A 12,482-nucleotide genomic window follows, 5' to 3' on the forward strand; every position below is an offset into this window, starting at 1 on the left:
GCTTTACTTTTATTGCACAGAGAAAAAAAAAAAAAGAAAGAAAAAAGAACATATGTTTTCCCATTTTATTCAACTCAGGAATCTCTAGCCATTTAATATTGACTGATAAATTAATGAATGAAATGGGATAAATTAGTAAAAACTATGCTCTGAAAGAGAGCTTTGAGCTTTATATTATGCTTTGAGACATGATTTTTTTCCCATTAAGTAAGATGTACTTCCTGTGGGGTTTGGAGAGTGTGACTTCAGAAGAAACGCTGGCTGATTTCTGGTTTTTCACCTTTTTATTTTTGGGCCATAGCCATTGGACAGGGGCAGAAGGGCAGCCTCTTAAATTGTGGGTTTATTTACAAAGGACAAATGATGCTGGAGAAATTCTTGACTTTGCCTCTGATTTTCCTGGCCTAAGAATATTTGCAAGATGACATATTCAAGATAATTTCGGTCCGGTGGTAGGCATAGAGGCTGGCTGAGTGGTCTGTGAGGTGCTCACACCACAGCTCTGAGCCCACTGCGGGGTGCTCGCTTCCCTGGCTCAGTGACAGTTTAACTGAGGCTTAGGTGGTTTAGGGAGGTTGTTCGGTATTACATTCATTTTCTAGTCTACTTTTCTGCAGATGCTAACCCACGCTTGATTGCATCGAGTTCCAGCTTGCCTGCATGGCTGGCCGTCGTCCTTGGAACTCAACCCCAGTCTGACAAGATGAGTTTCCAAGGTTATTTTAAATATCACAGTCTTCCTCCCCACTACCACCACCAACAAAGCTAAAAAAAAGAAAAAAAAAAAAACCAAGAAAGTGAAAGAATACACCACATCATGAACTTTTATGCCATGAGCACATCCATTAAGGGAGGCGCCTGTAACCTTACAAAAATCTAACAAAGAAACCTTCTTAAGACTGTTGATTTGCTGTTATCCTTCCTCACTTGCTGTGGGATCTCCATGTGTGTAGTCTGAAGTCTCTACAATTAATTTTTACATACAGAAGAAAACAAAATTCAGCAACCACTATGCAGAGCTTTGGCATACCGGCTGAGGTGAAGGTCACAGCAACAGGAAAGCCTGCTGAGACCAAAGGGAAGGAACAGACCAGGGGGCAGGGGGATGACCGCCAAAAATAAGTCAGAAAAAAGAAAAAATAAATAAAAACAAGGAATACAGGAGATGGCAGATAATCGGTGTGAAGTCTAAAAGACCTGATCTCCTAATTTTTTTTTTTTTTTAAAGTAGGGTAATTATAGGCGATGAGAAGGGCCTTGTAAAAATATCTAGACATTAACAGTAACAACTCCTAGGATGAGGAAGAAAAAAATAGGTAGAAAATTTAGGGAATGCTCAGCCTGAGGTGCTGGAACAATTAGAGATGTTCTGTCAAATAATAGAACAATGGTATTTTGTTTTTGTAGACTGCAAGATCTCATGTGCTTTTGACCACAATTAAAAAGAAAATACATCTTGAAAAAGAGAATAATGCTGTTTTAGAATATATACGTGCTCAGAGAGTTGGGCCCTTTTGTCTATGGGTTTTATCATTAAATACATTGGTCTTGTTTTCTGCTTGAGGAGCACCTGATTCCACCAGGCACAGGAACACCCTTTGGGAATCAATGCAACCAACATCTGTTATGGGGCACAGATCTTACGATCAATTGCATTGAAGAAAACTAGAATATAATTGTAAAAAGTGAGAGCTGGTGTCCCAATGCTATTTTAGGTTGCAGAGAATTTAGACCTTTACATCTCTTTCTGCTCAGAATCTACTGAGTGGTTCTTCGAACTAAAACATTAAATTCAGGTAAATGAATTGATTCACAGAAATGAAGGCATGATTGCAGACACAGGGCTTTTTTGCACAGGTGAGGAAATCTGAATTATTTAATAGGGCCTCAGGTGCCTGAGTTACTTAATAGGCCCAAAAAACCCGCAGGTGGGATTTGAACCAGACTCTCTGGTTCCCTGCTCAGAGGAGAGGTTGTCTAGAACCTCCTCTCGTTCTACACAGCGATTTGTGGTGCCCGCTGTCTTTGTTGGATTATTGTTTCATTTTACATGGAGATGGAGGTAAATATTGGCCAGATGTTTTGAGGGTGGGAGTGGACAGCTTGATTGCTAACTAAAAAAGAGCATTCTACTGTACAGACAGGTGAGAATTCAGCTCCGACAACAGAGCTGCGGCCAGCCAGTCGGAGTTTTCTGGTTGTTTTCCTTCCTGTTGGGTTGGTTTTAAGGGTCCACGCTGAGCTCCTGAATCTAACTTGCGCCTTCTTCTCCTGCCTTCGTAAGCTAATCAACCATCTTCTCTTGTTTGCAACTAAACCAGAATCTTGACTGACAGTTTCTAAAGAACTTGAAGGGTTCCTTTGTCGAAACCATGTTGGGGGGTTGTGAATATGGATAAAGAAATCACATGTAAGTAAAAATAGGGTCATTGATATTTCTCAGGAGGGCAGGGTGGTATTTCTGCCCTGGTCTCTGATTAGCGGGTTTCATTGTTGCGCGTTTATTAACTCAGATGAGATCAATATATTCACCGAGACCCGAGGGCTTTCTTGGACAATGTTCCTTGAAGCGCTATTGTGTTTACATCAGGGCAAAGTGGGGCATCTTCTGATGTAACATTCAGCCATGATGGGTCAAATTACCTTTTATTTAAGAAAAATCAAAATTTCCCTTTCGGACACTTAGTGAATGACAGGCTTGACCTTTATCGGTTTGCTTTCTGGTTCATTGTACTCAGGACCATGCTGGCAACGCAAAGGATATTTCCTTTTGCTCTCACAACCTAACCTGACCTCTCTACGATGAAGCTGAGACAATACCCGTTCAGAGGCCTCTGCTGTGCGGTCTGGATTCAGACCCTTTCCTAGACAGTATTCATGGTTATAATGGAGGAGAGGAACGTGTTTTCGTATTTACACCTGAACCTCATCATTCTCATCAGAATTACCAGGCAAGTTTCATCAGTAAATCATTAAAACTATCAAATGAATTATAGTTCTAATTTTTAGGGTTGGACAGAATGCCTGCTTTCGCATTTTGTTTGTTGTTGCCCTTTTACTCTAAAACTTCATACCGTTACAGCATGTGCACCTTGGTTTTAGTACTGCACAGAGGCATGAAGACTCTCTGATATGCACTTTGCTTCTGGTTCTAACGTGCCTTTATTCCTACTGGGCCGCAGGTTCACGTGAGCCTGCTACACTCCCCTCTCAGCCACACACATACCATCTGATCCCCTCTGGGCTTCCAGCAGATGCCCTTGAGACACCAAGGGATGAGAGCCGTTTCCCCCTAACACTTTCTCGTCTTGATTATAGAGAGGATGTTATCATTTTGTGTATGAATTGGGGGTAGTATATGATGATATGTATTTCCAAACTTGGGGTGAGCTGTAATCAACACAGTACGTCCTACCTTTCTGCTGGCAGTGCACCCTGGGTTCCTGTAAATCTGTTGACACTGTAAATAGTGAATGTCAACAAATTCCAAGTAAAGTCAGCTAAATAAGCTAGCATAAGAGCTGGGGCCACACGAATCTGAAGGTTGTCATCGTAAGGTGGTGGATCTTGGTGCTGTAAGTGACTCACAGATACGCATCTGCGCCTGAGCCCGTAATGCCTCAGTTACAGCGAGCGGGGAGGGATTTGTCATCTCACACTTTGTCAGAACATCCTGGGCCTGGAGAAGCTACTTGAGGTCACATATTCCAACTGCTAATTTTACAGATGAAGACAGTTTCCGAATGGGATTATCACTTATTTCAGGCTGTGAATAGGTGGAAATGGATCTGGAACCAGAAATAGTTCTACTGATACTTAATCCAGTGTTCAAAACTATAAAAATAAACACTATAGAAAGCAAAGTATAAAAGCACCACTTGCAATGTTGACCACTTCATTATTTTTAGATGATGTGCATATTTGTGTCGATATGGATGAGAATTATATTGTTTCCTTTTGAAGGTGCAGTTTTTATTTGGACCCATGACTATCAGGAGAGATTGCCAACCCCTTTGGGGCCTGCTGAAGGGCGAAGAGCTCGCAGGTGTGTGCAGACACAATTTCAAAAGCCTTAAAAAGTGGCAACAGGGATGGACAAATTATCTCCTAGAAATACCCATAGAACATAATTTTTTTAAAATTGTGCATTTCTTTAGAAAGCTCTGAACTAAGTAAAACAATGCTTTTGATGTCCATATAAATTGAGAGTTGTGCTTTGTAGGTATAATAAATCAGACTCTCAAATGTCATTTTTCTAGAGCCCTAAAAGGTTCTACAGCTTCGGCCTGATTCTCTGAGGACACGTCCTCCAGACACCTGGTTCCCCTGCTGGGAGGCAGCCTAGTCTTCCCGTGGAGAGGCCCACCTGGGAAGGAAGCAAGGCACAGCACGCGTGGGGTCTTGGGGACGGACCCTCCAGTTGCTGCTGAGCGCCATCAGCTCAGCCTGCAGGAAGCAGAGGGGGCCTCTACTGGCAGACTCCCCACTGTCTGGACTTTTGGAGTCATCAGCAGACGTAAGTTATGTCTCTCATCCTGTTTCTATGGTGAAAACACCAAGGATTAGAAATGTAAATGTTTTCACCTTCAAATATTCTGTAGAATTAGTGGAAAATGTATTCCTTTTTTATAAAATCAATTTACTTCAGAGCCAATGGGAAAGAAGAAAGAAAATCATAAATTTGCCAATTTCAGATATTTTTCCTATCAATAGCCCTAATTATTGCTAATTTTTAATTGTGCAATGTACCTATATAGATCCATTTATACATAGAAAATTGTATACTATGATCCTTAAATTTTGCATGATGCATAAATTCTAATTAGGAATTATAGTGTAATTATCATTTAAACCAGTCAATAATTTAGGGATGTATATGAAATTACTAGCTACTGTTTTCAATCTGACAAAATTATCATATTTTGGTGTTCTCACTCTTGAGACTGCTCCCTGATTAGTAATTCCACAGAGGAAGTTTCCCTCCTGGTAAGACTGTGTGACCCCCGTGCAGCTGTGGCTATAACTCCACGTGGTCCTGGTACATGGCCTCTCCTTGTATTAGGGGCTTCATAGTTTGCTGTTACTATAAACATAAGCATTTCTCATCCTTTCCTTTTATAAACAAGAATTTTGTGTGAGGGCTTTGCCGTCTCTTCAGCGGGTGAGAATGTGAGGCCATGGTTATTGTTCCTGGGACTCTTGGGACTAACGGGCTGGGGAGAAGAAGGTCCGAGTGGAGTCCATGTGAGTGCTGGTGCTGCCTTGGATCTGGTCGTGTTTATGTGTCATACAATTCCTAACTGCCACTCATTATGCAAATAAAATACCAAATAGGCCCATGATGTATATGACACTAAATGAAATGAGATTTATGCATGTGGAGTTCCAAAATTGACCCATTCATTTATTAACGATTGAATAAACACTTCTCTCATCAGGAATGTCTCTGAACATCAAGGGCATCACTGTATTTTTTTTATTCCAGAGATGAGGTCTCCCTATGTTGCCCAGGATGATCCCAAACTCCTGGCCTCATGCAGTACTTTCCACCTTGGCCTCCGGAGTAGCTGGGACTACAGGTGCACGTGATGTGGTGGCCTCATGCAGAACAGTGATTTTCAACTGGTGAGCTGCAGCACACCGGTATGCTGGGAGAGGATCTTATGTGTGCCTTGAAAAATTTTAAAGGTCATTAATTTGAATTATTTTTGAAGAAATTTCAAAGCACAATATGTTCTTTCTTATACTCTTCTTTTAGCAACATAATTTAAGTGTGAAAGTTTAACTACAGGTTCAAGTCTGCTATAAGAAAAAAAAAAAGGCTGAAAACTACTGCTCTTGAATAAGACTATGAAGTTCCTGTTTTCCACTGAACTTTAACTCCATCATTTTATTATGGGGGGCTTAGCGGAGAGATGCTACATTTGAACACACTGGTAGCTAATTTTCTCATGATCAATAAAATTGTTTTATCATGTACAGGTCTCTTTCCTCCACTCCCCTCGTGTAATGGGGTGGTGAGTTTAATAAAAACAATTTCTGTTAAGACTGTCAGTGTGAGGGTCTCGGTTCCTATTTTGTCATTTTACTGATACTTGCTATCTGCTCATTTGCATGAGTTTTTATATAGGAATTAAATATTTTAACATTCATCTTGAAAATATGAATTATGGACATGTTTGTGAATATGGCACAAAGTAACTTTTCATTTTTAATTGAAGTGCAAGGGGTCCCCAAGTTATAAAGATACGTTCCTGAGAATGTTTTTGGTTGCTTTCTACCTAACTCAGGTCCCTGAGGACCTCTGTGTGTGCGTGAATAATAACCATCCTGTGACTCACACGTGGTGAGGATAACACAGGGTGATACTGTGATAACAACATGTCACAATACCCTGTACTAGCATAATAAGTTACAGAAAATATTGTGCTCTTTCTTTTAATTCACACAAACATAAAAACAACCTCATATGACAGTTTAGACAGGAGATAGAAGAAGTTTCAAAAGCAGTATTAACGGTTAATACCCGCCTAATGCTGCATCCATGCTAGGCTAAAGGAATGTTACTCTGATTTTGATGTTCAAACCAGTAACCACTTTTCTGTTTCCGTAATTAACCCACTATCCTGCTTTCTGACAACTGACACTTTGCTGGAGCTGCTGCCTCTCTCACGCTGCATCCCCCACTGCACCTGCACAGATGCCCTGGGAGACTGAGACCACTGCACCCAGGAGGGGGACGGCACCCAGCCTCTCCCCAACACTTAATTATTTCGCCTCCATCAACATCAACTTTCCCTTTGGTGCAGACTCACCTGGACTTGCTGAGGACTTCGGCTTTGGAGGCGAAGTCCTAGTGGGAACACCGACAACACAAAATTGCGTTGGAAAGTTAATAGGCACGCTGTGCTTGAGGGACCTGCGGACCCAGCCCGGGGCTGTGAGAGGACACAGCGGGTTGCACACATGGGCTTGATGTGCACAAAGGAAAGTTGTTATGAATTACTGATTTGATTGATTAATTATAAGTTGTCATCATAGGGAGCCCCGGAGGCCCCTGGTAAGTGCTGAACGCTGTAAGGTGGGTGTGGGTACTGCCCCTACCAGTCACATATGGAACTCCCTGCAGCTTTCCGTGGAGCTTAGAATCTACACACTTTCCTCCAGGGGCGGCCTCCATCTCTCGCCATTCTCTGTGCACTGAGAGATTTGAACAGAGCGTCCTGACTTTTCCTGAGCATGTGCCCTGTGCTTATCAAGCACATAAACGCATAATATTACAATCACGTTGGCCCAGTTTATCGCAGTTTTGCAATAGCGTGGAGTCCTCTGCTGCCCCCACCCCCAGGGAACATTCAGAAATATCATTCATTCTTTCCAAAGATCCCCTGGGGATTTTAGACTGCAGTTCTCTCGGAAACTTGGCCCAGTGGCACAGTGGCCAACACCCCTGGGTTCTAGGTTGCAGAAAGATGTGTGTGGGAAGAACAGAGAGGCAGTCCCAGGGCTCTGTGGACTAGGACTAAATTCCTAACAGCGGGGATGCTTTTTCTTACTCAGTAATCTACCTTTGCTCCTCAGACTTTGCTATTATTTAATGCCATTTAAAATTACTCAAGCCTTAAGGTGTTGTCCAGGTCTATGTTGAAGAAATATTATGTGCAGAGTGATAGCCCAACAACTCACTGCAGAAGCTACACTGTTGTCTCTGTACCACGCCTGAGTCGAGACAGCTCATGCCCTGACCCCCTTGAAAGCTGGGGGGACAGAAAGATTCCACCTTGTCAGTAGAACACCAAACCAGAAAGCGGGACTGGGGGAGAGAGACAGAAAGACTGCACCATTAATCCTTTACGACTTCTGAAAGGAATATATGTTAGAGGTTAAATTTTGTTAAAATTAAATTATATATCTGAGCAAGAAGGAGTTGTGATTATTTTTAAGCGATCATTAACAACTGGTAGGAATCGATAGTTTAGAGGACGATGTGCCTCGGTCTATAAATTAGATACATGCTTCTCTCCAGTAAGCTTCAATTAGAAATATAACCTTCCAGGAGAAGAAGTTAGAAGATCGAGGAAACCAAATGGATTTCAATCTCCAGACAGGCCGAATTTCACTCTCTTTCCTCAGCAGACGCACATATAAGTAGAATGCTTTAGGACAACATGCTTCTCTGGGGGAAAAGAAGAGCTATTTTTTTTCCACTCTCAGGGAAGCAACATTTTTTTAAATGTTTTAAAAAGGTACAATATGTAACATCTCACGAGGCGATGGGGTGGCATCGCCAGGGCAGGGCCTGCACCTGTGTGGCTGAGCCGGTGAAGGCCTCGAAACCAGCAGTTACCACACACAATTTGGGGTGCTCAGTGCCCAAAGGTGGTCTTAGCTCGACTAGAATTTGGATTTAATAATTATTGGAAAGTACAATCATGTAAAGACAATACATACTTAAATCTATGCCTTGATGGTTTCATAATATTTAATATACTCCCTATCTGTATACTAGGAGTGATTATTTACAATTTGTATGATTCAGCTGGAAATCTTACACTTAGACAAAATATGCAGTGTATTTTTTTGTTATAACTGCTTCCAGAAGTAATATTGCATCAGCAAACTAAGGGTTATGTGAAAATAATTTACAATTATTAGCATTAATATTATATTTCATTTAGTGAATAACAAGGACATATTCATACCTAAGCAGCTTTAGATACATGCACAAGCAATTAACTTATTACATTAATGTAATTATGTAGCTAGCATACATTAGTGGTCTTCATTTAAAATTCAACGACTATTTTAATTCTCCATTCACAATGCTGAAGTGTATCTCAGATGCATACAGGTGATAGGAGCTTACTGCATCCTACCTCAACTCTACATTTCAAAAAAATTGCCTTGATTCTTTGCAATCCCATAACAAAAAATGCACAGTTTTTACAAAGAACTTAGCACCTTAACTCTTATACTCAATCTCCCAGACTCTCAAGAAGCACAAATCAGTCTACACCTAATGCAGGCACTTTGCTGTCACTCTCTGAAGCCACCGTATTTACCACTTACCAAATCTAAAGACAACTCAGTCTCTCCCCTTGAAATTGTCTAGCCATTATTGTGCTATTCCTCATTCCCTGGCTGGACTGGATCTCATACATTAGTGTGAGTATGTTACCTTTCTTTTTGTTTGCTATCTCATCTTGTTTAGGAAAACTGGTTCAACAGAACCTAAATTCATTAATTTATCCCTTTTATGGCCGTTTAGATAGAACAAGGACATTATTCCTTGCAGCAGCAACATAATATTTCAGTTTCTTGTGACTATGCCCCTACTTATTTTAAGTCCTTTGTGGCAGCTATTCTGTTCAGCAAACAAAAATAATACACATGAATGAACATTTATAGACAGAGTGATTGCGTTGGCATCATTACATTCTGGTTTTCATTAAATCACACGCGACGCAGCTCATGGCTTTGAACACAGTTGCACAAAGTGGCCCAGAGTTGCCTTCAGATCTACAAGGTATCCGAGCACAGCTACTATGTCTAGGTGAAATCTCTGCCTGTGCAAATACACCTTGCATTATTTCTAAGCATGTGAGTTACAGCTGCACACACGTGCACACCGGAGCATTCCATATTTGAACACACGCCTGGCTCATGCACACGTGCTGCGCCCCAGCCTGCCGTGGCAGCAGCCTGTCTGGCAGGGGCTGTCAGCGGGTCTGATTAATGACCCCACTGAAACATGTCCAGCCACATTAGAGCTCCATGTATCTACCACAGTCCACACGGACCAAGCTTTGTTCTGAGAGGAAATGGTGTCAGCAGCCACTGGCGTTTACCCATAAAAAGATAAAGATTTACTGTCATCATAGGCGAGATTAAAGTGCACAATGCTGACATTGATTTTTACCAAAAATTCACATTTTGGGAAAACTCATTCCAGGGACGACTGAGATATGATCAGCTTATTTGGAGAGGGATAATATGGAATCTTCTCTCGAATGAACTTTGAAAGAAGTAAATTGTAAATATTGATTTCTGAAATGAACTGTCAATCTCAGTTGGTAAGATTATTCCTATCATCTTGTTGCGACGATGAATTCAAAACTGCTGACAGAGTGGAGTGTATAGGATTTCTGTTAAGAGCAGTCAAGGGGCTTTACTCAGCAGAGCTCAGTAATAGTTGTTCAATTTTATCAGATAACAGCTGAGATCTCATCAGGAGTGAAAAATGAAATGAACTGTGACTCTGAATCAGGATCTCTGCTCTTATCCCAGACAAAAATCATCAAACAGCAGCCCAGGGTTTTATATTATTTCAGGTCACTTCATTATTGGCTGGCACGGGAGCTGAATTGCTGTGAGCAGGGCTGCCTTTCCCGGCTCACCCCAGGGTCAAGTCTGAGGGGCAGCTTGATAGGCTCCCAACATGTTAAGGGGTTATCCTATTACCACTTAAGAGGTATATTGAAAGATAGCAAATCTCCACCACTTGCTATCCGGCCTGGATTTTTTTTTTTTTATTGTACATGGGTTATCCATTATTACTTGTTGTAGAATAAATATAATTCATCTTTTCCAGTAAATGTTAGAATTGGATGTATCTAATTCACCCATTCCTCCCATCAAAAAAGGACAATGAAGGTTTATTGAAGGGAGCCTGTAGTTACAGGCGAATGGTTTCTTTTTATGGCTCATAGGAAAAATAAATGGCAATAAAATTTCTCTGTGACAGAATCACAAATATGACAGTGATGCATTAGAGAGAGCCTTTCAGAGAACAGCGTGCCGTGGGCCTTGAAGGATTCCTGTACCCGCCTCTGTTGGAAAGGCTTTGTGCGGCTCTGATGGCTGTGCCCTCAGACTTACCAGGCTGGTGTCTGGAGTCCTGAGGGGCTGTCACTGGGCCACTCACATCCGAGGGGCACTTGTAGCATGGCTGCCCTAGTAGGTTCCTCTCTTCCTAACGAATGTGCAAGTGACTTTAGAGGTGATAAATTTAAAAGGTTACATTTTATCACCAGTATTTGTTGAGGGACAGTGACACAGGAACAAGCGAAGCTGAGTAACATTGTTTAGGCATACTTGCAGCAGCATTAACACTGCTTTATAAGGGGAGTAATACACGCAGGAGAAGGGAAACTGAGAGACTCAGGGTGGAGACTCTCCCGAGGTGGGGAGAAGTGGGGGTAAAGTCCGTGAGAAGGGGTGGGTCACAGGTGCGGTTCTTGTCCTTGACTGACAGGAGACACGTCCTTCCCCTGCCTTAATGCCACCGTAGCTCCAGACTCTCACCTGCCCCTGTCATGTATGGAATATGCTAAAAAACAATAGTAATTACTCTGACACTTGTCTGTGTTATCTTTAGTGTCTCACTATTATGCATCAAATCCAAAACTCCTCTGGCTAATACAGGGGGTACTTAACGGTCTACCACGAAACAATAGCTGTACCTAAGAAAGCATTTCTGAATTTAGTCTTTGAATTGTTTTTCCTCACAGGAGAAGATGTACAGCAAAAAACTGACATTGCATAAAAGATTAAAGAAAACTTGTATTTCTTACAGTTTAATTTGTTTATAGTGAATTTTGTTCTAATGCTGTGCCAACAATTGAGAAATAACGCATTCATCAAATGGTGGGGGGGAGGGGTCACGAAGCACCCAGGAGACTGTCTGCCAGAGGACAGCCCTGCGGAGGCCGTCGTCGTGCAAGGAAAGGAAGAGCGAGAAGCCTCGTGTGATAAGCTGAGCCGACCTCGTCTAAACCGAGTCTAATAGAGGCAAGTGGATAATACCGTCTTTCCTCCCACAAGTCCCCTGCAGTAAAGGTGGAGAACGGACCTGGGTTTCTAGGCTGCCATAGCTCAGGCTTAGTTCTTAAACTGGAAAATGTGCATAGAAAATCCTTTCTCAGACTCTTCCTCCTGAAAATAGACCAGGTGATGGGACTTGACAAGTGAAACACAGAACCTGTAGGTTTGAGTCCTGGGGCCCCCCGTCATTCTGAGAGCTTGCTTCTACTCAGAGAGGGAAGAGGCTCACATAACCCAGGAGGCATAGGGGCTGGAGAGGTCGTCAAGTGACATCCAAAAAACACCACGAATCCTATGTACTCAATTTTGATATGAGGATAATTAACGACAATTAAGGTCATGGCGGGGAAGGAAAAGCAGAGAGAGGGAAGGAGGCGGGGGTGGGGCCGTGGTGTGTGCCACACCTTCTGGGGGCAGGACATGATTGCAAGAGGGACTTTACCTAACAAATGCAATCAGTGTAATATGGCTTATTGTACCCTCAATGAATCCCCAACAATAAAAAAAAAAAAAAAGAAGAAGAAGAAAAAAAACAAAACAAAAAAACCCACCAAACCTAGAAATGGATACATGGCTTAACAGCTATGTGCTTATACCAGGGGTTTGGGTTTGTCTTTGTTTTCAATAATATCTTATTTTTTTTTTATCACTATAAGATT

At 41.9% G+C, this 12,482-nt stretch overlaps 1 long non-coding RNA gene across 1 annotated transcript; it reads left to right on the forward strand.

Moving 5' to 3' along the window:
- The first annotated feature begins 3,919 nt into the window (after positions 1-3,919).
- On the forward strand, positions 3,920-6,055 carry LOC128572006 (uncharacterized). Its single transcript, XR_008376021.1, has 3 exons — positions 3,920-4,045; positions 4,260-4,516; positions 5,486-6,055. It is a non-coding gene; the product is annotated as an uncharacterized LOC128572006 (long non-coding RNA).
- Positions 6,056-12,482: the final 6,427 nt, after the last annotated feature.

The sequence above is a fragment of the Nycticebus coucang genome, chromosome 19, assembly GCF_027406575.1.
Source record: "Nycticebus coucang isolate mNycCou1 chromosome 19, mNycCou1.pri, whole genome shotgun sequence".
Classification (NCBI taxonomy): Eukaryota; Metazoa; Chordata; class Mammalia; order Primates; family Lorisidae; genus Nycticebus; species Nycticebus coucang.